Source organism: Gallus gallus, chromosome 2 (genome assembly GCF_016699485.2).
Source record: "Gallus gallus isolate bGalGal1 chromosome 2, bGalGal1.mat.broiler.GRCg7b, whole genome shotgun sequence".
NCBI lineage: Eukaryota > Metazoa > Chordata > Aves > Galliformes > Phasianidae > Gallus > Gallus gallus.
This window is the reverse complement of record NC_052533.1, coordinates 128,077,123-128,099,084: the sequence shown is the minus strand read 5'-3', so window position 1 is coordinate 128,099,084 and position 21,962 is coordinate 128,077,123. Positions and strand designations below refer to the sequence as shown.

Sequence of the window (21,962 nt, the reverse complement as noted above, 5' to 3'; positions counted from 1 at the left end):
GAAATCAGTGGTTGTACCGGTGACAAACTGGGGTGGTAGTAAGATCTGATTCAAGTCCTCAAGGGTGAACGTACAGTTGCTGACATGGGTTCATACCACAAGCCAGTGCCTCAGAAAGGGACTGGGAAGCCTCAAAGCTGAATATTGTATCTTTACCAGTTGAGATCAGCTCTCTGAAATACCTGTTCTGATCTTGAGCTGAAAGAGAAATGAAAAGAACATCTCCCGCTCTCTTTATTCTAGCTGGTATTAGCATTTCTCTCTACATTAATAGTGCTCAAAGTGCCCGCCCTTCCTTTGGGACTATAGTGAATGCATGAGTGGAAGAGGAATGACTTTTCAGTGAAGGATACTGATGGTGCAATGAACTGAGGGAGACAGCTCCTTCCAAAAAGATGGGAAGACAGGCAAGGGATGGCCAAGGGAGGGCAATCACTCAAACGCCACAGGCTGCTGAGAGACTTTGTGAGTCCTTCTTCCCCATTCCACCTTATTTCCCAGCTGCATTGAGCTGCTGCAGCCTTCAAGCAAGATTGCCTGAGCACACCTGTCAATCAGTATGGCAGTACAGGGAAATGGTCTAGCTCTCATGCTGCAGTTTATTTGCTGTCACACTGCTTTTGTATTAATCCTGGCTGCACGGTACATATGGTTCAGAGTCACATTTTGAGAACCTTAAATCTGAATTTAAATGTAGACTTTTTTTCTTGTTTGTGATATAATCTACTTGATACATATGTACTCAACTCAGAAAATTTCTAGTATTTTTTATCCCTTCATAAAGGCACTTCCAAAAGAGCACCTGTGCATTGCAGCGTTTGCTAGAGGCACACCAGTAAATGGGTACTCTGTGTCCTTTCAGCTGGCATTAAGATTGTAATGAATCATTGATAAAGCTAATAATGTACTCAGTTTAATCTAATATTACAGCACAATAGCTGCGCCTAGTGCTTACAGCACAGGAATATACAAAAGTAATTAGTTTTACACCACTGAAGCTAACTGCAGTTGAACCTCTCTGGGTTACGAGAGTTTGCCAAAGCAAGTGGTACAAAGGATCACCAAAGGCTGCACATGGACTGACTTCTAAACATCCAGGCCAGTCTCAGTGTCACTTCAGCAAAAGAAGAAATAATATATATCGGATGCATCCCAAGCAGCTCACAAAAGAGCTATCAACATCTTGATGTGAAACTGGGCTACATGGGAGAGTCTCCCTGACAGGTGTTGTTGGTTCCAAAACCTTTCCTGGACCTTGCTGTATGTTTACCTTATGAGCAGAGTCACTTCATTTGCAAAGCAAGCACAGATACTATGGGCCAAAAGTAATCATAGCCTTGGAGCCAGCCCCTTCACTGGTATGTACCATAACAGCTCCTTGACGGAGTTACACAGCCATGGGCCATCTGAAGCTCTGATTCACTTGCTCCCTGAAATGGCAAACCAAGCACTGTCTTCTACAACAACTTTTTAAACTTAAATCAGAACATTACACTCCAGATTACTGTATCTTTAGGTGGTATCCATAGACAGACAGCTCTCAGGTATGATATCCTGCCCAGGTGGAAAAATGTAGTTGAACTCATTCCTCTGACAGCAGTATCCAGAACAAAATGTAGCCTGGATTTATTCTGATCTGTGGTTCATCCCAGCCCAAGATGATCACAGGAGAGTTTACTGCTATCTCACTAGTAACAGTGCTCAATTTTCTGCCTCTTCAGAAACTGTAGTGTTAACTACAGTGTAAGAAGAAGGGTAGAACAAGACGGGGATGCCAAATTGACCTGAGCTTCTGAGGCCATCAAGCCCAGTCACTCTCCGCTTGTATTCTTGTAATTCTTTTAATCAATGTCTCCAGCTCAAGGGCCAGCACCACGTTACCCAGTGCCAGGCCTCAGCTGGCAGCAGCAAGGATCAGCCTCTGTCTCAGGGGACACCATGGAAACATCAGCTCAAGCAAATGGACTTGACCAAACAGGAATTTATGGAGTAGGGAAGCTGAGGAGGAGCTTCCCAAAGACCTGCAGTCATTCCACAGCCATGAGTGGAAGTGGTTTTGCCTCTCAGTGACTTGTTAGGCCAGATGGCCGGTCTCTGCACTGCAGGGCAGGCTGAGAAGGGAGCTGCTGCCTCCTCAGCAGGGAGAGATGGCCTCCTCAGCCCCCTTGGGTGCAGTGCAGGGGGCAGTGAGTCCCTGGCTTGGAAGGAAGGCTTCCTAAACAGTCAATCTCTTTCTCCCCTTGCCTGTACTTTATTTACCTCAAGACTAGAAGCTAGAGCAGATGGCATTACTACTTAACTGACTCGCAGGGTTGGTTTATCATGTGCTAGCACAACAAAAGGATGCGTTTCACATTAGGTTATGACATGGCTACCCTTCTTCCTTAGGCTGACAGGACTAAGTCAAGCCAGACGTGTTGGGATGGAGCTGGGCATCATGTCTCAGCAAAGCCAGGAGCCCCCAGGAACATAGAATCATAGAATCATAGAATCATAGAATCGCTAAGGTTGGAAAAGACCCACAGGATCATCCAGTCCAACCATTCGTTCACCCTCCACCAATGGTTCTCGCTAAACCATGTCCCTCAGCACAACATCCAAACGCTCTTTGAACACTACCAGGGTCGGTGACTCCACCACCTCTCTGGGCAGCCCATTCCAGTGCCTGACCACCCTTTCAGAGAAGTAGTATTTCCTAACGTCCAGCCTGAACCTTCCCTGGCGCAGCTTGAAGCCATATCATCTTCATATCATCACCAACATCTACAGTATTCCTATGCCATATTTAGTAGCAGTGGTAAAAGCAAGTCGAAAGAGATATAAAATGATAGCAGAAATGGAACAACACCAGGAAACCAGAGTGCTGCAGCCAACTGAAATAATACTGAGTATCGGAAAACTGACATTAACCTAGGGGATAGCCTGTCAGAGCTGAAAAACAGGGCCTCAGCACAGTGCCGCTGGTCTTGCCACCCCTAAATTGGAGCTTTCAGTCTAATCTACTTTGGTTTATTTATTTTAAGAACCACGTCCAGCTGCGCCATGGGTGAGTTTTACAGAGGAAGTTCGCGCGTCTATCAACACGGGGGTGAGTTTTGCCAAAAACACAACTCTGCTAGCAGTTTGTTGAGTTTTACAGCGATAGTCACTTCAGGCTGTTATTGTGAGTTCTGCTGGGAAGCTTTTATCACTGGGACCACTTGTTTAAACAAAGAGGATTCTTACAACCACCAAATGTGGCTTTTAAATGGGGAAAGTTTCTGCAGAGTCACCAGTTTGTCTCTAAATTTGCCGTAAACTCCCATCAGCTACTTTCCTCCCTCTTTAGAGAGCTATAATGATAACAGCAATTATAACAGATCATAAACAATTCTGAGAGGTCCTAGCCAATCCATTCCTAAGCGGAGTGATAGGACCGATTTTGAGTGTTGTCCTTGCTGTCCACAATTCCCTTCATCGGATGACTTTACTAAAGCCTTTTCTATTCCTGTGCTCATTTTCTTGCCATTTGTCCCAGCTTTCTTCGGTTTCTCTTTAACTTGGAAAAGATTAAAAGAAGAAAAAGAAAAGTGAAGAAAAAAGACCCAATTGCTTGAGATGATTTTTTTTTCTGTTAGTGAGAACGTCTGTCTCTTCAGAGAGACCAATTAAGATTCTCAACATCACTCTGGACCTAATCTAAATATGAATAAAATATCAAACCCTTCCTAAAATTGTCCTTTGTTCTTCTTACCACATTGAAATTGACTTTTTGACACGGTGCCAGGCAGAACTTCAATGCAAAATGCATAATTCCTCCCCCTCCACGTTTGCATACTGAGATGTCCACTGGCCATTGCTACTGTAACAATGGACCCCCAGCCTTCCCGGGAACATCCTGAAGGTCATGGATAACAATTCAGAACTGTCTCAAAAGTTTGGGATTTTTTAGATATCAGGATTGGTGAGCCTATTACATATTCTTTCCTTGATCTAATGTCACCTTTGTATCGGCTTAAAGAGACGAGCTTGCAACAAGCATCAAGAATGTCATAGGAAAATGAAGAAAATCTTGTACATGGGAACATTCGCATGGTTCTTGCTCAGTTCTGGCTAATTATGGTCACTTCCACATGTGATCATCCAAATAGCTCTAGCAATCAATGTAATTGTGCTAAGCTGTTTAAAAATCAGCCTCATTAAATTTTGCCTGGTAAAAATGTACAGTTTTTCAAAACCCTCCATCTTGATCTTATGATAGCTGCCAAAAGGCCTTTAGAAGTAAGTAGGTTTTCTTTGTCCCTTTTTTTTGTGTGCCTGTGTGTGTTCTTTGGCACTCATTACAGTACTCTGAAAAATGTCTATTACCTCCTGTAAAAAGCTATTAGTGTGTCTGCAAGTTATTGTACAGTTCTTTCATTTCCAACACTGTATAATCTCCAGCTTTGATGACTGTGGAATTAAAAGAATATCTCAAAATGTGACCTGGAGATTGAGTGTCGTGCACCCCTAAAAATAACTGTGCTAGGAAACCCAAGCAACACGCAGAGCTGCTCTCTGGCAGTCGTGCCAACACATGGTGGAGGAAGTGTGCATTGTGTCAGACGTGTGCTCCCTCCTGCCCAGAACTGGAGAGAAATGGGGTTTGTGCTTTGGGGCAAGAGGGACGAGTGGAGCTGGGACAAGGTTGGGGCTGGCTGCAGCTCTGCTCTGAGGGAGCAGAGGAGTGCTGTCCCTTCAGCAGTGCCTGTAATGCACTGCGATGGAGAGCCAGCCCCCTACCAGTGCTGCAGCGCCAGGGAGGTGATAATTGTCAAAAGTAAGCAGTAAGTGCCCTGCTGAGTGTGAACATCCACTGATACATCGCTGCTGTCAGCCAGCTGAAGGATACTTTTTCGCACTGGGTTTGCTGTTGGAAGAAAAGCTGTTTGTTCTTTGGCAGCAGGTACTTGATTCTCTCTTTTTATCCGTACTATATCTCTTGTGGTCCTCGGGACATGCGAGGGTTAGGATTTGTTCTAGAGAGGAAAGCACGGAACAGAAGAGGAAGACGGATGCAGGGAGAATTTCACAAAATGGGGCCTTGGATGTGGCCCAAGGTACTGTCTGAGCGGCTCTGAGGGGCTGCAGAAGTTGTGCCCTGAGCAGAGGCCAGCTCAGTTCCCCAAAAGTGGCCGCGGCAAACGGTGAGCAGGGACAGGAGGGTGGCAGGAGGCTGAGCCCCAGGACAGCCCCTCACTGGGCTGCACACGGAGCCAGGCCAACCCCTCGGCTCTGCAGCCCACGGCATGGTCCCACAAACACGAGGAGCTGACCCCTGTGTTCTGCTGGAAAAAAAGCAAGTGACAGGCCTCAGCACAGCTATGAAGGGCTTTTCTCTTATCTGAAGATCTGCTGCTTTCCATGCCTCCCTTTGACTGTAAAGGAGGTTATTCTGGAGTCATCTCTCGCAGCTGCACCATAAAATACCTCAGTCATGTGGTTTTAAGCAACTCAGAGCAAAAAAATAAACCACAGTTCTTTAAATAAAGATGCACGTATTCTTGTGACATTTCCACACAATTCCAATTTCCAAGGGAATCAAACGCTCATTACTACACACACTGTTCTGTAGAGGCCAAATCTGGTCTTTAGGCAAAGAGAATTCCCATTTGGCTGGGCTTATTCATACAGCCTGCAGTTTTATTTGAAGTGACTGAGAAAATTTTAAACTGGACTGAACAAGTAATTAGATGAAGAGTTCAACTGTATTAAAAAGTCGTGCACCGATAGAGAAATGGCCCTGCTGCAGGAGCTGAGAGTCTTACCTGATATGCAGCTTCCAGGAATCTAGATGTGGAAGAAATGTGCTGTGTAACACTTTATTGCAGCTACAGGGAGGACGATGAGGGTGAAGAATGGCCCCAGAGTGGTTAATCAAACCAGAAATTAAAAGGCCACTCGGGTGTCTGATGTTTTTATATGGTAGATCTCAGTTTAACAAAGAGATGGAGCCTCGCAAACTCTGTCTCCCCCCTCCTTTCAGGATTGTGGAGTTCATCTTTTCTACAGTACGCATTCACACAATCCCCCCGGGGCAGCCACATTCATTATTTCTGTAGAACACCGTTTTCCCTTGCTTTTATTAGAAGCAAGCAGCTGGAAAAGATGAGGAGCCAGCAACATGTGATCGGATGGGTCTGTGGGGACCACCAGGCAGCTCTCCGTAGGTCACAGTTGGAAATTCTGAAACAGCTCGAAAAGAGCTGGTTTTGCTCTTTGTACACTAACGCTGAGACAGTATGATAGTTGTGCCAGGAAGGATAGCAGTACTGCATTATATGGGTTAAGACATGGTTTTTTTTTGAATTGTTCAACTGATGACCTAAAGGCAGGAGCAAACAACAGACAAACGCTGTACCGAAGTCTTGGCCTTTTGGCTAAGATGTTAGTAAGCATGATTATTCATTTGAAAAACAAGAAGGGACAGGAAGAACCTGCAAAACACCAAGGGAAAATAATCTCATTAAATTTGTTGTCAGTCCCATAATGACTAGAAGGGACAAAAAATTGCGGAGGGAGTGACCAAGCTGTGGAGAACCGGGAGGCAAACTCTGCTAAGCCCTTGGAATAGCTCCATGTGGCTCCCGAAGGTGAATGCCATTGACCAACGCTCTCCTCCATATCTATATTTGCATACGAAAGAAAAGAGTCTTCTTCACATGCCTTTATTTTCAAACTGCCTTTCGTTTACCTGGCTCTTAGAGAATGGCACCAGGATTGGATATAGACCAAACGGTCAGTTTTATTTACCAATCAGAAAACTGCTACTTGGGACATTCTAATGTGAATAGATCCTTGGGTAACAAGGGAGCCTTGAAATGGAAATGCTCAGAATTACATTTAGGTTCTTTTCTTTAACAGCAGGAATAGCAGACAGGATGCCCAGGGATTTAACTAACTGCTGTTCAAAATACCACCTGTGGCTTTTCTTGTTGCATTGCTGCTTCGTTCAGTATGTGAGTGAATATTTCTATGATAGCTGGTATAGAGGATTCTTATCTTAAGTTAGCGTCTATTTCAGTTTCCAGAAACATAATATTAAACGTTCTGGATTAATCCTCTTGAAATCACCCTAGCTCAACAAGTTTAATTGCTCATTTGGTTTGAGCTCAACTACATTTGTGGCTTAGATCTTCTGATCTCTCCAAAGCAGGGCATACATTAGTGAAGTTCCACTTGCCATCAATTTCCCCTTTTCTACAGATAAAAATCAGTTTTCCCCAAGCATTTTGCTTAAATTGATTTGTCAACTGAATGCAGCACTTTGTCATCTTGTTCAGAATTCTGCAATACTTCAGGGACAGCCAGTGTTGACAGCCGCATTGCTCCTGTTATATATGTCTATGGGCACGTGTCAAACAGAACACCAGGTCTTGCAACAAAAATACATATTCAAATTACAGGTTTATTGGCATAACGTCTTCCTACTGTGCTAAAATAGCCTACTGCAGTCTATATTCAGTGCTGCTATTTCTGCATCCTGCATTTTGCTGAGCAGCAAGACAAAAAGAAAGCAGGCCACCATGGGCCCAGTGTTGCAAGGGTGTTAACACTCTCTTCTCTGGGTACTTCCTGACCTATTAGTATTGAGGGTGAGTCTCTCAATTCCCCCTGGGGCGTTCTCAATGCCTTTCACTTGGCTGGAGTGTTCCTTACGTATTTCTGGTACTGCACAAACACTAAATCAAGGTTTCACGTGCAGTGAGGGAGAATAAAGCTAGCTAATATCTTTGCCGTGCAAATAATCCTTACAGAGACCCCACTTCATCCTTCCAGTTGCCTTTTGGGATCTGGCTGACAAAACTGTCCAGCTGTTGAAAAATTGGCTTAAGGGTCCTAGAAATGGGGTAAGAGTTTATTTGCAAATTAAACTGTGATGCAAACTATCATCACTGACTAATGATAGCACTTTGCTTTTAAGTATGAGCATTTATTATACCAAATAATTATGCAAGAACCACCATCTAGATTTTTAGTAATGCTGTGGAGGAAGAGAGAACATTTGATACCTTTGAGTTGCCTAATCTGAGGGCACAATTCATCCTAGTTTTTCAGATGCTAAGTGTGAATCTAAGCCCATAATCCTTCATTCTGTACACTGAAAGACACAGACAGAAAGGGGCTCATGCAGCTTCTTCAACGATGATCAGTTGACATGGGGCTACGGCATACCATGGGAAAATGGCATGCGTTGGATATATGGTAAAAATATTTGTATTAACCTGTGAGTTCAGTGTCAGAATGTGGAGTGTTTCTAGTGTCTCCATTCTTCAGAACAGTGCTGTATATCCTTCAGATCCTAACTCCGGGTGCTGAGGCCTATAGAGAGGCAGGAAATTGATTCAACCCTTGCAAAAGTAAAATCCTGCAAACAAAAGAATATAGAAGGCAAATGACAGATGAGAAAGAGTTCTAAAAGTAATAAAAATGAGTTTATTGTCATTTTGTCTTTCCGTTAGACAAGTGATGTTGTTTTGTTCACGTAACCAAGCAATACAGTTGTCACAAGGCAGGTGGGAAATCAGAAGCAGGAGTGTGTCACGAGCTCTCTGCTGTAAACCTGTAATGCAGCACCATGAAGAGGATTTAAATTGATGCCACTGAAGTATCTGTCATTATGACTAATGTAATTACTCCACTGAGCCCTGTCTCTAGCAATGGGCAATATCAGAGGCTGCAAACGAATTGCTCTACTGCAGAGCCTGAATGCACTTGTGGAAGTGTAAATTCTTGCCTTGCCTGTGGTTAGTAGATTGCATCATTTGCTTATTCTTTCCCCTCACCCCTGTAGTTATGTGAATTTCTTATTGATCGTAAACTCATTCAGCCTTTTGTAAATATCAGTGAAATATCTGGGTGTAATAATGAATTCTATTCACCAAGAATATCAGACCCCATATTGCAGGTCCCAGATCTGACAGCTAAATAGGTGGTGAACTGGGGAGACCTGAAGCTTATAGCATACACCCCTGGCACTGCAGAAAGTCCACATGAGCAGAGATCTATGTGGCCAGAAGCTATTGCACAAAATAATGTTGTACCAAATCCCATAATCTTTGCTCTGTGCTAACTCAGCACTCCCTGCTGAAGTGAAGGACAGAACAATTATCAGCAATGTCCAGAGTAGGATCTCAACATCACAACCATTTCAGTTACTATGCGTATCAATGCTGCAACAACACTGAGCATTTCCCAGCCTGGAAGGATGGTGAGATGTTATTCTCCACTGGGCTCTGTGGTTGCACAGCCAGCTGAGCCTATTTAAAGCTAGCCCAGATACATCTACATACCCTGCATTACAGATAAACCCCACAGCAGTGTTACAGAGCCTGCTTGCTGAGCAGTGTGACTGCATTTCTGTTGCCTCAAGTAGAAACCTGGATTATCTCAGTGGTTAAAATTTACTGGAACTTGAAAAAAAAAATTGAACAAGTTTCAGCATCAAATATCAGTTCAAGCCCTTTAGGAATAAATGTGGTGGAGGAACAGCTTCCAGAAAGTGGTGAGTAGCACTGCAGTCTCCAGAGAGGACTCACTTCTGTGGGTCTTCTGCTAGGCTGCATCTGCAGTGAGTATTGGATTAGGAATGGTATCTGAGGGAGAAAACGATCTCCCAAAAAGCAGGTGCAACCCTAACCCTGCCTTCTAACCATCTAGACTTTGTGACTCATTACCCTTGGGTGAGAGGAAATCTCTGACCGTGTGGCTTGGCCAGAACTGAGTGCAGGGAGGGGGAGTGGGATGAAGGGCTGCAGGGTGAGCGAAGTCGTAGGTGTCATGTACTTTGTTGAGCTAATGCAAAAATAGAAAAGAATCAAGGGAAAGAAACCCTGTGAAGACGGGCCAAGAAAAAATAAAGGAAGCAACACCAGCAACACACTGCACCTTCTGTAGGCACAGTCCTCAGAGGAGCCACATGCACTAATTCCTGCCTTGAATACTATGGGACAGTAGGCAAATTCAGACATGAAAGAGGCTAACTCAAGACACCTGGTTGTAGAAATTAACAACTGTGGTCTGAAACAGATATTGCATATGTTTCACATCAATTCATTTTTCTTTTTGAGAAGGACAGACAAAGTGGGCATGCCATGCAGGAGCTGTATTACCCCATTTGTAGCACAGCAGAGGGGAAGCCATGTCCCTTGTTGGACAGCATGGGGAAGAAAGCACATAACACCATTTTCCTCCCTTGGCCATCAGTGCAGGTGCACATGAACTCCCCTATGTATAGACTGCAAAACATGCTTTCTGGTCCTGTAGTTTTGCTCAATAAAGAGACTGAACTGGGGATAGTCTCGACAAGATGTGGACCAGGGAATTATCTCGGAATTGATCCCATTCTGGAAGCCATTACGGATAGACCAACTGCCCATTCTCAACCACACTCAGCTGACCCTCTCCCAGATACCATGGTATGCAGCTAACCTGAGATATTCTCAGGTTATTCCTGTGTTATTCCAATGTTCTACCAACTCTGTAGCTAAGTGGACAGTTAAAAAACAAAACAACAACAACAACAAACCAGCAAAACAATGAAATACAAAACTTTCCCAATGAACCTGGTGGGTTTCATGTCATGCCTTTCATAGGTCCAGAACCTAAAAGTAGTGCTCTTTCAGTGAGTAAAGGCAAACGGGACTGCTTGGCCCTAAGCAGGAGAAAAAGTGAGAAATTGACAAAGGCTTCAAGAGATGAAGGGAGGAACTACCAAGTAGACAGAAGTACTTCAAGTTCCCAAACAAATATTAATAGGTTGAAAAAGCTACTTTAAATACTCACCTTTAAAGTTGCTCTTCAAGCAAAGAAGAGCTCTTCCTACATTACTCCTATGGTATTCTCACCCCTCACAGCACTCTCAGAGTGCAAAATGAGTGCTGGGGACTTAGAAGGATGAAGCTTGAGAGATATCCTCCTTTCACCTCGCCCCGGGCCTGGAGCTCACAGAAGTTACCCTTGAAGTTTCAGGCTGAACACTTCATGGACCACTTGCCCAGTCCAGGTTCGTTTCTTGCACAGGTAGGAAAACAGATTCCCATCAGGGCTGGATCTGCAGCTGATGGTAATACTGCTGGAGATGGCTCTGCTTCCACCCATCTGCCGTGATGTCCTATAGGACCCTACTGGAGCATGGATTGTGAAGATACCTGTATCCTAAGTGCCAGCACTGCAACCTTGTGCATGAATGCAGAGGCTTGGCTCAACCCTTTACAGATTGCATCCTGGGAGCATAGCTTGGAGCAGTTCTCCAAAGCAGGTAGTACATACAGAGAGAGGCTCAGTGCCCTACACGCTGCACATCTCTGTGAGAACCAGCTCAGCAGGAGAAAGAGAAGGTGGTGGGAAGAAGCTGATCTCTGCCAAAGGTTTGAGGCGTTACAGTAAGTAATGGTCTTTGTTGATATTTCCCCTTCTCTGTAGCCCAGTCTGAGCAGTGACCAGATTGAAAACCTTGGGCTGCTTCAGATACTTCCTTGCACATGGAAAGGACATTTGAGACCAGCAGTTATCTTCCAGTCATGCCAGACATGGCCAAACTAGGCACATCCTGCTATGCTGCCAATCAAAAATTAGAATTATTTGGAGCTCTCTGTCAAAGATTTAGCAAGGTACTGTTCCTGGGTGATCTCACAGCACTGCACTTACTGCCATCTCTGTGTGCAATGACTGTCCAGAAAAGGAGCTTGATGTCTTGGGAACTGCAGGATAGACTGATGGATCTGGACCTTCTAGCACAAGATCCTGCTCTGCTAGTGACTTGTGTGAAGCCAGCTTCATGAGAGGGAAGAAGAGGTTCATACCTCACTCTAGAAGTCCTTATCTGGATAGGTTGAGGAAAGAGAACAGAGACTTCTGGGCAAGAGGTGAAGTCTGCAATTGCTGCTTCATAGTGGTCATGCTAAGGGTAATAACAGTAAACAGCAAACTTGCCAGAGGTGTTGGCAGGGAGACAGGCACAGCCACAGGCGCAGTGCTTGCATTGAAATTGCAATACTTGGTGGTGGCACGAGCATGTAGAGGACAGCAGCTGTGCTCTGCAAGCAGAGTTCACCCACTGGCACTGGGAAGGACCAGAGTCCCTCAGGGTGCTCCCCTCATGCCCCCTGCCCTTGGGCAGCAGCTCAGTGGGTAGGATGTTTTATTGCAAGTGGGAATCGCAAGTTTGTTTGCGAGGGAACCTATAGATAACATTGCAGATGAGCCATACCGTCAAGGACTAAGCAGTAACTAGGACTTTTGGGTGTAGTTAATGTGTCACCACAAAAATATGGATGCACAGTGTTTGTGAATCTAAGTACAGATAAATCAGAGCAGATATTAACTCCTGGAGGAAGGGCAAATATAAATGTTGTCTGGCTCTGCTGAAGATGGACCACACATGCTTCAAGGGCCCTCCAGCCAATTTGAGACCAGCTTTAGAAAAAGAATAGTCCTTTCCTAAGCAGGGTTATTTCTACCATGACTTTAATCTTTTCACATCTAGCAATGTTGATGAAGAAGCTATTTAAAACAACCTCTAGCACTTTTGCCTTTATACAATTCCTACCCCCTATCCCACTGTCCTCACGCTTAATACAGCACAAACATGCTTGCTCAAGCTTTCCAGAAACAATTTCACCTTTGGGCAGAGACTAAGCACGAAACTTCTCAAGCCCAAAAAACAGAAGTTCCAGTCTGTTCCAAGTAATAGAGGAGGAAAGCCCAGGGGACTGGAATGGCAACAGTGTTGTGCAATAGAAAGGACAGTCTGCTGCTTTTCACAACATAACTCCTGCTGGATTTTCATTTCTTCTTCCAACAAGTTAAAGCTACCCGAGGACACAGGGAGTGCCAGACCTCTAATGGGGGCTAGCTCAAAGAAGGCACGTAGGTATCACACAAGCACCTCACACCTCCTCTCCCATAGGTCCCTGACTTCCACAAGTCTCCAAAGCTTGAGCGTTTCACCTAGAACGGGAGTTTTAGGTGTTCACAAAATTTTAAGCTCACAAATGGCATCCTGGGCTCCATCAGGAGAGGGGTGGCCAGCACAGACAGGGAGGTGATTGTCCCTCTTGACTCTGCTCTTGTAAGGCCCCATGTGGAGCACTGTGTCCACGTCTGGAGCCCCCAGTACAAGAAAGACAGGGAGCTGCTGGAGAGGGTCCAGAGGAGGGCCACAAAGATGATTAGAGGGCTGGAGCACCTCCTCTACAAAGACAGGCTGAGGGAGCTGGGCTTGTTCAGCCTGGAGCAAAGAAGGCTGTGGGGTGACCTCATTGCAGCCTTCCAGTACCTAAAGGAAGCCTACAAACAGGAGGCAAGTGAGCTCTTTACAAGGCTAGATAATGGCAGGACAAGGGGAAATGGCTTTAAGTTGAAGGAGGGAAGACTTAGGTTGGATATCAGGGGGAAGTTCTTTACTGAGAGAGCGGTGAGGTGCTGGAACAGGCTGCCCAGAAAGGCTGTGGATGCCCCGTCCCTGGAGGTGCTCAAGGCCAGGTTGGATGGGAGCAGGATCAGGCAGCCTGATCTAGTATTACATGTGGAGGCTGGTGGCCCTGCATGCAGTAGGGGGGTTGGAGCTTGATGATCCTTGAGGTCCCATCCACGCCATTCTATGATTCTATGATTCTATGAAATGAGTCTTCTGCAGGCTTTTGGAGCCTTGCAAGTTGAGTGACAGCTAATGTGTGTTTAAGAGCAACTTTTTAGAATGTGGCAACCAGATTTCTCTCGATCATTCTATTCCCTCTCTTTTTAGGGGGAGGCATCCCTCTAAAGAACCAGGAGACAGTGCTTTATGAACAGACATCTTGAGAACAATAAAAGTTCCAAACAGAAAAAAAAAAAAAAAACCAACAAAGAAAATGTAAGTACATTGTTGATGGCTTTTTTCTGCTGTTGCAAATATGCTTGTCTACAAATGTCTACCAGCTTGTGGAGAAACTGGGAAGACACAAGGATTGCTAAGATTTTAGAATTGGAAAATAATATTTATTATTATTATTGTCTGTGTAAGGCAACAAAGGAGTATTTCCCACTTTCCACCCATATCCTGCTTATGATCCTAATTTAACAACTGGGACTTACACACTGAAGAATATGGCTCCTTGCTTCGATGGCACACCTTACATAACATTGTTTATGCCCAGTACTTCATGGCAAGAAAACGCTGTACATTTCATATGTCATGGGACATCAGTGCTGGGGGAAAACAAACAAACAAACAAACAAAAAACCCCCAAAACAAAGTCATGAATGGGATCTTTCTAAATCACAGAAAACGCCTTGCAGAGACTATCTAGTATTTGCAGAGAGATGGACTGGATGATCTGTCCCTCTTTTCCCCATGTACACTGTAAGACTAATGTTGTCCAGGAGCTGGCTTAAAACACAGCCCACCATTGGAATTCAGATGTCATGTGGCCAGCATAACTATCTGCTCCTTAGCTGGTTGTCTAGGCTCTTCCATTTCAATTAAATCAAATCTGTTGTGCAGTGGAAAAAAATGTATGTATGGCCAGTTGTCACTGTTACTATATTAGATAAGCATGAAGTGACAAAAAATGACAATTATTAAATTTACTGATATGAAACTTTAAAAATCAAGGTCTCCCTCTGCAGTGGAATTCTTTTCTCACTGAGCTCCAGCTTGTGCTCTTACTCAGAGCTCCCTGCAGTCAGTAGAACTAACCATAGAAGACAATGCAGTATCAAGCCCTAGGACAATAAAGTCTCTCTTTTTTTTTTTTCTTTTTTAATTGCTTTAAGCAGATTTCCTTTCTGGGGACAGGCATGTTCTGGGGCCTGTAGTTTTAGGTATCTTTAATTTTCTACCCTTGTTTTTTCTCTATTGACTACTATGAGAACTGATTCAATCAGATTATGAAACTGTGAGATAGCTGATGTTTGAAGTGGCTATGGAAGCCTTAGAATCATAGAAATATAGAATCATTATGGTTGGAAAAGACCACCAGGATCACCAATTCCAACCCCAACCCAACCCCACCATGCCCACTGACCACGTCCTCAGTGCCACATCACCACATCTCTCGAACACTTCCAGGGACAGTGACTCCGACAGCTCCCTGGGCAGCCTGTGCCAATGCCTCATCGCTCCTTCTGAGAAGAAATTGTTCCCAATACCCAACCTGAACCTCGCCTGGCACAACTTAAGGCCAGAAGAAGGACCAGATGGAAAAAAAAAGCCCCCGTCCTGGCAGCATGATTCATCTTTAATGTTTTATGACATGCCGAGAATTTGGAAATTCATGTTATTTACTGGTACTTAGCCATTCTGTAGCTCGGATCAATGAGAGCATCTACCTCATCTTGCTCTGTTTGATACTAATCCATTCTCCTAAGCATTTATAACGTGTTTCTTATCATAGAGATCCTGAGTTTAAATATCCTTTCATTCTACCTTCAGGTTAATTACACTTCTTGACAAAAATCCTAACTGGGATTTCTCCTGCGGTATGTTTTTTTTTTAACCTACTCCACTCAATACAATTGATGATAATCAGTGTGTGGTAAATGATTTCTCACAGAGTAAACAGAAACCTGACAGAATTCAACACCAATTCCTGTCCTTGTGCAATTTGTATCTTGGTTATAATGATATATAAGGATATATTTATCAGTTACGTGTTGATATTCATTGTCGCACATTTTTTCATGCCTGGTCTAAAGACACATCTTGCTCCCAATGGATAACGCAGATGTTTCAGTTGGCCAAGGGATTTTGTCCTTTCCTCTTCAGGTGCAAGTCACAGTGCATTTTTACACTAGATTTTCTGCAATACCAAAATTGACCCAAGCAGTTCTCTGCCTGCCCCATGCCACTTGCTCCTGCTCCAGCATCAGTTTTCTGCCACTCTTCATACAAATGTGGCGGTTTATGGGGCAATACTGCAAGATGGATTTGTAGGATGAAGGATGCTGAAGATAAACTCTCCAAAAAATACATTTCTGGTGAGAGAGTTGAGCTGGTAGATGTAGGAAAGAAGCGAATTCCCAAACAAAGAGTGTTCTTCAGAACGAGATGAGAGAAAGTTCAGAGACACAAATGTGTGTGGCAGAAAAGGCTGAGGATATCTCTTTTTTTTCCCTAGAAATGCTGGACTGGAGACCAGATGACGGCAGAGGCTGTAGGAAATACAAAATTATCTACAGAAGAAAAAGAGTTTGGCTTTGGAGATTTTCTGCTTAAGAAGGCCGAACAGTCACAGGAAGATTTCTGAGAGAGAGATAGGTGTGGGATCAGAGGGACGGAAACATTTATCCACCATATTTGATGCTCTTCCAAACGAGTTAAAAGACTTGAACATAAACATTTGATGTTCCATCCAGAGGCAATATCCTCATTTCCTACGAGATACCACTGCTGCACATGTAAGTACTGACGCTATGCTGAGACCCGTGGTCCACGCTAGCACGGACAATGAGAAGAATATACCAAAATAGAAGAAGGTCATCCACGTCATCTCCATTCTCCATTCCCCATCACTAAGGGAAGAAGCACTTTTCTTTCTCAGCCCTGTCTGCTCTCCTCTGTTTGCGCTGCTACGATTTTTGCCATTCCACATTTGACAGTGTGCTGTGTGCGCTTCCATCTCTTTAGGACACACCGGATGCTTTGTTTGGATTTTTGTATTCCGATAGAGCACTTTGTACATTTCTGCCAGCAGCAGAATTAAATACCCCACTATCTAGACGGAATGTTTCAATCTCAGATGTTCTCCCGAAAGCGAATTGGAAAGACTGGTTTGTTTGTTTTCATAAACCTTGTATACTTGACAAAATGCACTGTGCATGAGGTATTTCCTCCTTGTAGAAGGGTCTGGGCAGTCCCTTCTTTTCCTCAGTATCTCTTTGTCATCCTGCTCTATGAAAATAATAAGAAAGCAAACAAGAAAATAAATGTGTCCTCCTTCCAAATCAAAACAAACCTCTGTCATTTATTTTAGCGTACTGCTTGTGCAGAAATGGCTCTTTCCTCCCTGTGCTTTCTGCATTTTGCTAATTGACTGTTTTGAATGCTTCTGTCAAAAGGCACCTACGTAGCTGCAGGCTCTCCGCTGCGTGGCTCTTAGGAGGCAGCTGGATAGAGCTTTCTCTTTTGTCCCTCGTCAGTTTACAGGGGAAACCATCAGACTGCCGCAGCGACCACTCCGACTCCCAATGCAGAATTTAAAAACCTGACCTCCATTGCTCTTCTGCTCTCCACCATTAGCCAAGAGACCTCAGAATATCGTTACCGATGTGCTGAATCCCTCTAGACGTTTAGATACCAGTACATACTGCATTGCTTTGCTTTTCTTCTTGCGGCTTTTTGTTTTATTGCAACTGACAGCTGCACATTTGGGTTGGTAAAACGGTTTGCTGTTCTGGTTCCACTCAAAATGTGTTCACTTATCAGGCTGTTCTGTGTGCTGTCTGTTCCCCTCTTCATCCTCTGCCACTCATTCATCTTCACTCTCACCTTTGCTTTTTCTCCCTTTCTCACTTCTCTACTTTATTTCTGTGCACCACATTTAATACATAAGAAAGCATCCGAGACGTTTCCCTGCAAGGTTATATATCATAATTTTCTGCATATGTTGTCCAGCCACATGCAATGGCACTATGGAAGAGCCTGAAGTGACGTGTGCATGTCTGCAGTGCAGGAGCCTCAGAAACTCACCTATTTAGCTAGGAAGCAAAGAAGAAACCGCATGGTTTGTAGACAACGTACCAAAATTCCAGTGTAATTTTATTGCTGTCACCCTTGTTTTCCACTTCCCCTCCCCGCTTGCTGCAATCGCCTTGCATTAAGCATCTCACCATGGAAAGACCTGTATCCATGCTTAGTTTTGTGCACTGGGAGCAGTCCGGCTGGCTTAGAGCTATGCACAGGAGTAAGGCTACGTACACGTGCAAGCCTGTAACAGACCGTATGCAGCAACTCCATGGGAAAACGATGGTACATGTCATTCATTTTGCAACAAGTGCATGTTAAATGCCGGCTGAGTAACTGGGACCTGTCTCCACTTCATGGGATCACCACTGTGCATCTGTGGGCATGGGGCAAAGCCCGCTTCTGGGCAGCGCACTCACTCCAAAGTATGACTCATTAACCAGAGAAGGAAAAAGGCACAAGGCTTAAGACCGCTGTATTAGCAATGTACGCAGGTAACTCCTCCAGTGCGGCAGAGGGCAGAGAGGGGAGTTTGGGGCTGGCCCAGAAGTGGAGCTCAGCTAAAGCATTCAGAGAGAGGGCAGGCAGCCGCGGCGTTCCTGCAGAGATGGGGAGTCCTGAGGAGAAGCGGTGAAGGTCACAGCAGAAAGAGACAGAAAGCTGACCGAGCAGCCGGGCTGGGGCTCTCCTGATGGCGAGAAGGGGCTGACAGGCTGCGCTAGGGCACCAAATCAGGGCCGCGTCCTTCCTGCAGGTCAGTCGGCTCCCGAGCTGACCCAACGAAACGCCTCAGCGCTCCACTCTTCTCCCAGCACCTCTACACCTCCCCGTTGCGGAGCCCACCGCACAGCTCTCGCCGCGCCGCACCCCGCCCAGGCAGAGCACCCCGGGGGTACGGGGCACCATCAGCCACCGCCCCTCCCTCGGCTCGGCGCCCCTCAGCCCCGGCTCTCCGGGGCCGCCCCGCTGCGTGCCGGGCCCGCCCCAACAGCGGCCGGGGGAGGTGCCGTGCGGCTGAGCTCAGCGCGTCGGGAAACCGCCGGGGCCGGGGCCGCCTCCTCCGCGGGCAGCGCCGCCCCTCCGCTCCGCACACACGCTCTCACACACACACACGGCCGCTTCCTGCGTGGGGCCGGACCCGGCGGGCGGAGCGGCGCCGCTTCCTCCCTCCCTCTCTCCCGCCCGCCCGCCGCCGCCTCGCAGGTACCGGGGGTGGGGGCGAGGGGAGCGGGGAGCCCCGCGGCGGGAGGCGGCCTCCCCTCGGGCCTCCTGCCGGGACGGGCAGCCGCCGCCCCGAGCGCGGCGGAGGGGAAGGTGGAGCGGAGCTTCCGAGCCGGGGCCGCCCGTGGGCGGGGGCCCGAGCCCGGCGGGGCGAGGGCCGGGCGGGGAGCGGCCAGGGAGCGGCGGCCGAGGGGCGTCTCGGGGCGGGGGGCGGCGGCGGCGGCGGCTCCTCGCATTGCTGCCGGGTGAAGTCATCGCGCCCATTGTCTCCCCTCGGCTCCCCCCGGGCGGGGCGAGGAGCCCGGCCCGCCCCGAGGAGGAGGAAGGAGAAGAGGAGGGGGGCCCGGCCCGCGCTCCCCGCCGGGTGGGTAGCGGCGTGAGGCCGCCCGGGACGCCGCGCCTCCGCTCGCGGGATACGGGGGAGGCCCCGCCCGGCGCTGCCTCGGCTGCGCGTCCCGAGCCGGCGCGGCGGGTCCGGGTGCCCGGGGCTTCCCTCTGCGGAGGCGGAGTGGTGGCGGTGGGCGGCGTCGGGCCGGGTGTTCCCGTGCCCGGGTCTCCCCGCGGCGCTGGCTCGGCTCTGCGCCCCGCGTGCAGTGGGAGCGGGGAGAGGGAGAGCTGCGGTTGGGCCGGGGGGGTGGCGGCCCTCGTAGCCTTCGTGCCCTCGTGGTCGCTGGCTGTGAGCGTGCCCGCGAGCTGCGCGACGAGCGCCGTTTGTGGATGGATGGGTGCTGTATCGCCGTTGTCATCGAGGACGGCGTTATTTGTGAAAGGCAAAGGGCAGGTTGGGAAATGGGTCTCGCGGGGCGGAAAAGCCCGCTCGCAGACTCCCCGTGCAAAATACCTGTTAATTTTTCCTTAAAAGTTAAGAAAAAAAGTTTTTAGGAAAAAAAAAAAGAAAAAAAAAATCTACATTTTTCTCCCGCGTTTCCCGATCGGATGAGGGTTTTTGTTGTTGGTAAGTTCGGCAGAAAGGGTTTTCAGTTCGACGTTCTGAGCGAAGCGAAGCGTGTGCTCCGGGATCGCCTCTGCGCCGCACTCAGCTGTGCGCGGGGCGGCGGCGCTGCTGCGTGACTTCCGAGCTCTGCCATCATTGAGCCGTAAACATCGAAATGTTTCTACTCGAAACTTAGAGAAATATGCGACGACATGTCATTCTAATGGCGTGTGAACCAGGCCAGCTTGGGGCGGAAAGTGAAAATGAAAGCTTTTAGCGTATTGGCAGCGATGCTGCTCTTAAAATCACTGCGCTAAAGGGTTTACAGGAAGCATCTCCTCTGGATGCGTATTTTGTGCACCGTGCCGGAGTTCCAGCTCTGCTTTATGAAGCTCAGCGTCTACAAAACGCAGAGTTGTAGCTGCTGTGTTTGCGTCGGTGGCTGTTTTGGAGTCAGAGGACAGCATCGTTCAGGAGAGGGGGGATTCTAAATGTCTATTCGTGGTTTTCTCTGTTTCCTCTTACATCCACCAGGCAAACATAACGCTTTTCTTATATAAAGCAATGATCGGATTGTACTTCATTGTGCTGCTTGGGGCTCAGGAGGAAGGAAGACGCTCGGGAGGTGGGTTTGTTTACCTTCGTGGTGCGTACAAACCCAGGGCTCTGCAGTAGTAAATGAATCACTGCAACTCCCATAGCTACGGCATTCCCTGTGAGCATTAGGTAAGCTTGTGTTGTGCGAATGTGTTCGGGTCCTTGAATTCTTTTGTCAGTTTGCTACAGCTTTTTCGATGGGAAAAGTGCGTACGTGTTTTATTATTCATTAACAATCTTTAACTATTACTCCACGTGACAAACCTTTAGACTTTGAATTTGTCCAGTGGGTGGGTGGTTCTTCCCAGCCATTCCAGTTTATTCCGTGAAGCTGATATTCTCTAGGCTTATCAAAAGGATTCTTTGCAAATATACCTTTCTCCCTTTCCAGACAGACAAAGTAGGGTGCCATCATCTTTTCAGAGGACTTCTGGTTTGGAAGTGCTAAGAAAGGTCTTTGAGCTCTGAAGTACGACTCAGCTGTTCTGCACCACTGATGGCTTTTAGCCAAGCTTGTGGTCTCTATTATGGGGTCAGTTTAATCTGGCCCGTGGTCGGACACCCGTCATTATCTTAGTGATTTGTTTTCAGAGTTGGACCTAGATACCACGAACCAGCCTAGTATAGATTTTAATACCTGACTGGAACAAATGGATCGATGCATGTTTCAGGCTCCCCTTTTCTCAGCGTGGTTCCTGGCACGCAGCTGAGCCGTGAGCTGATCTGATCCGTAGGGTCAGCAAATGCTCTGTGAAGGAGCAGTGAAGATGCTCGGTTTAACTTTGGCTTACCTGTGAGGAAGTTAATGTCATTTGCTTCTCTTTTTGCATTTGTTCTTGAGCTGAGTTTCTGTTGTCCATTCTATATTAACTGGTGGAAGATGTGTGACTGAATGAGGTGGTGCACCTAACATAGCTTGGAGATGCTGAGAATGCTGTAGGACCTTAAATGCATCTGAATCACCTGGAGGTGGGCTGCTGCCAGGAAGGTGAAGCCTTACATCAGGCCCTGCAGAAAGTGATTGTTTTGGGCTTTGATTTCATCAGTGTGTTGATGGGGTTTCCTTTCTTTTTCCCTGTAAGAAAAAACACGAAGGAAGCGCCATCAGTTCCTTGGAAATATGGCTTTTTAATATTCCTGATATTTCACAAGAGTGGACTTCCTTTAATTTTTGGTTACTTGAAGTTTTCTCCGTGATCTGATCTAACATCCCTTCTTCTGTAGCTGTTTCTTTTATGGTGAAGTAATCTTTAAGGAAGACCGATTTTTTTTGGTGTTGCACATAGGTTACATTTCAGATATTGTCTTCTGCTTTAACTCAGAGAGAAATAAAACTCCAAAGACACAGCTGTGAGCTTCAACTAAATTATTCTTCAGGCGCTCCTATTTATTAATCTTTAGTGCTGTGTGGTAAATTATATAAGGAGGTCTTTTGTCTATTGCTGATATTTATAGGTAGACTGATTTGTTCCAAGCTTCTGTAAAGTGACAGTCACCTCACTGTCAGACTTCCTTGTAAGGATATTT

At 46.4% G+C, this 21,962-nt stretch overlaps 1 protein-coding gene across 7 annotated transcripts in view; it reads left to right on the top strand.

The window, feature by feature from the left end:
* The first annotated feature begins 18,234 nt into the window (after positions 1-18,234).
* RNF19A (ring finger protein 19A, RBR E3 ubiquitin protein ligase) overlaps positions 18,235-21,962 on the top strand; it is a 59,124-nt gene continuing 55,396 nt past the window's right edge. For 2 of the 7 annotated variants that reach the window (XM_418362.8, XM_046937957.1), the window contains exon 1: positions 18,746-18,886. The gene's annotated coding sequence lies outside the window, so the exon portion shown is untranslated. Of the gene's footprint in view, positions 18,438-18,745; positions 19,269-19,423; positions 20,565-21,962 lie in introns of those variants that run through there. The other 5 variants (XM_046937958.1, XM_040696361.2, XM_040696367.2 and 2 more) reach the window with 5 other exon arrangements.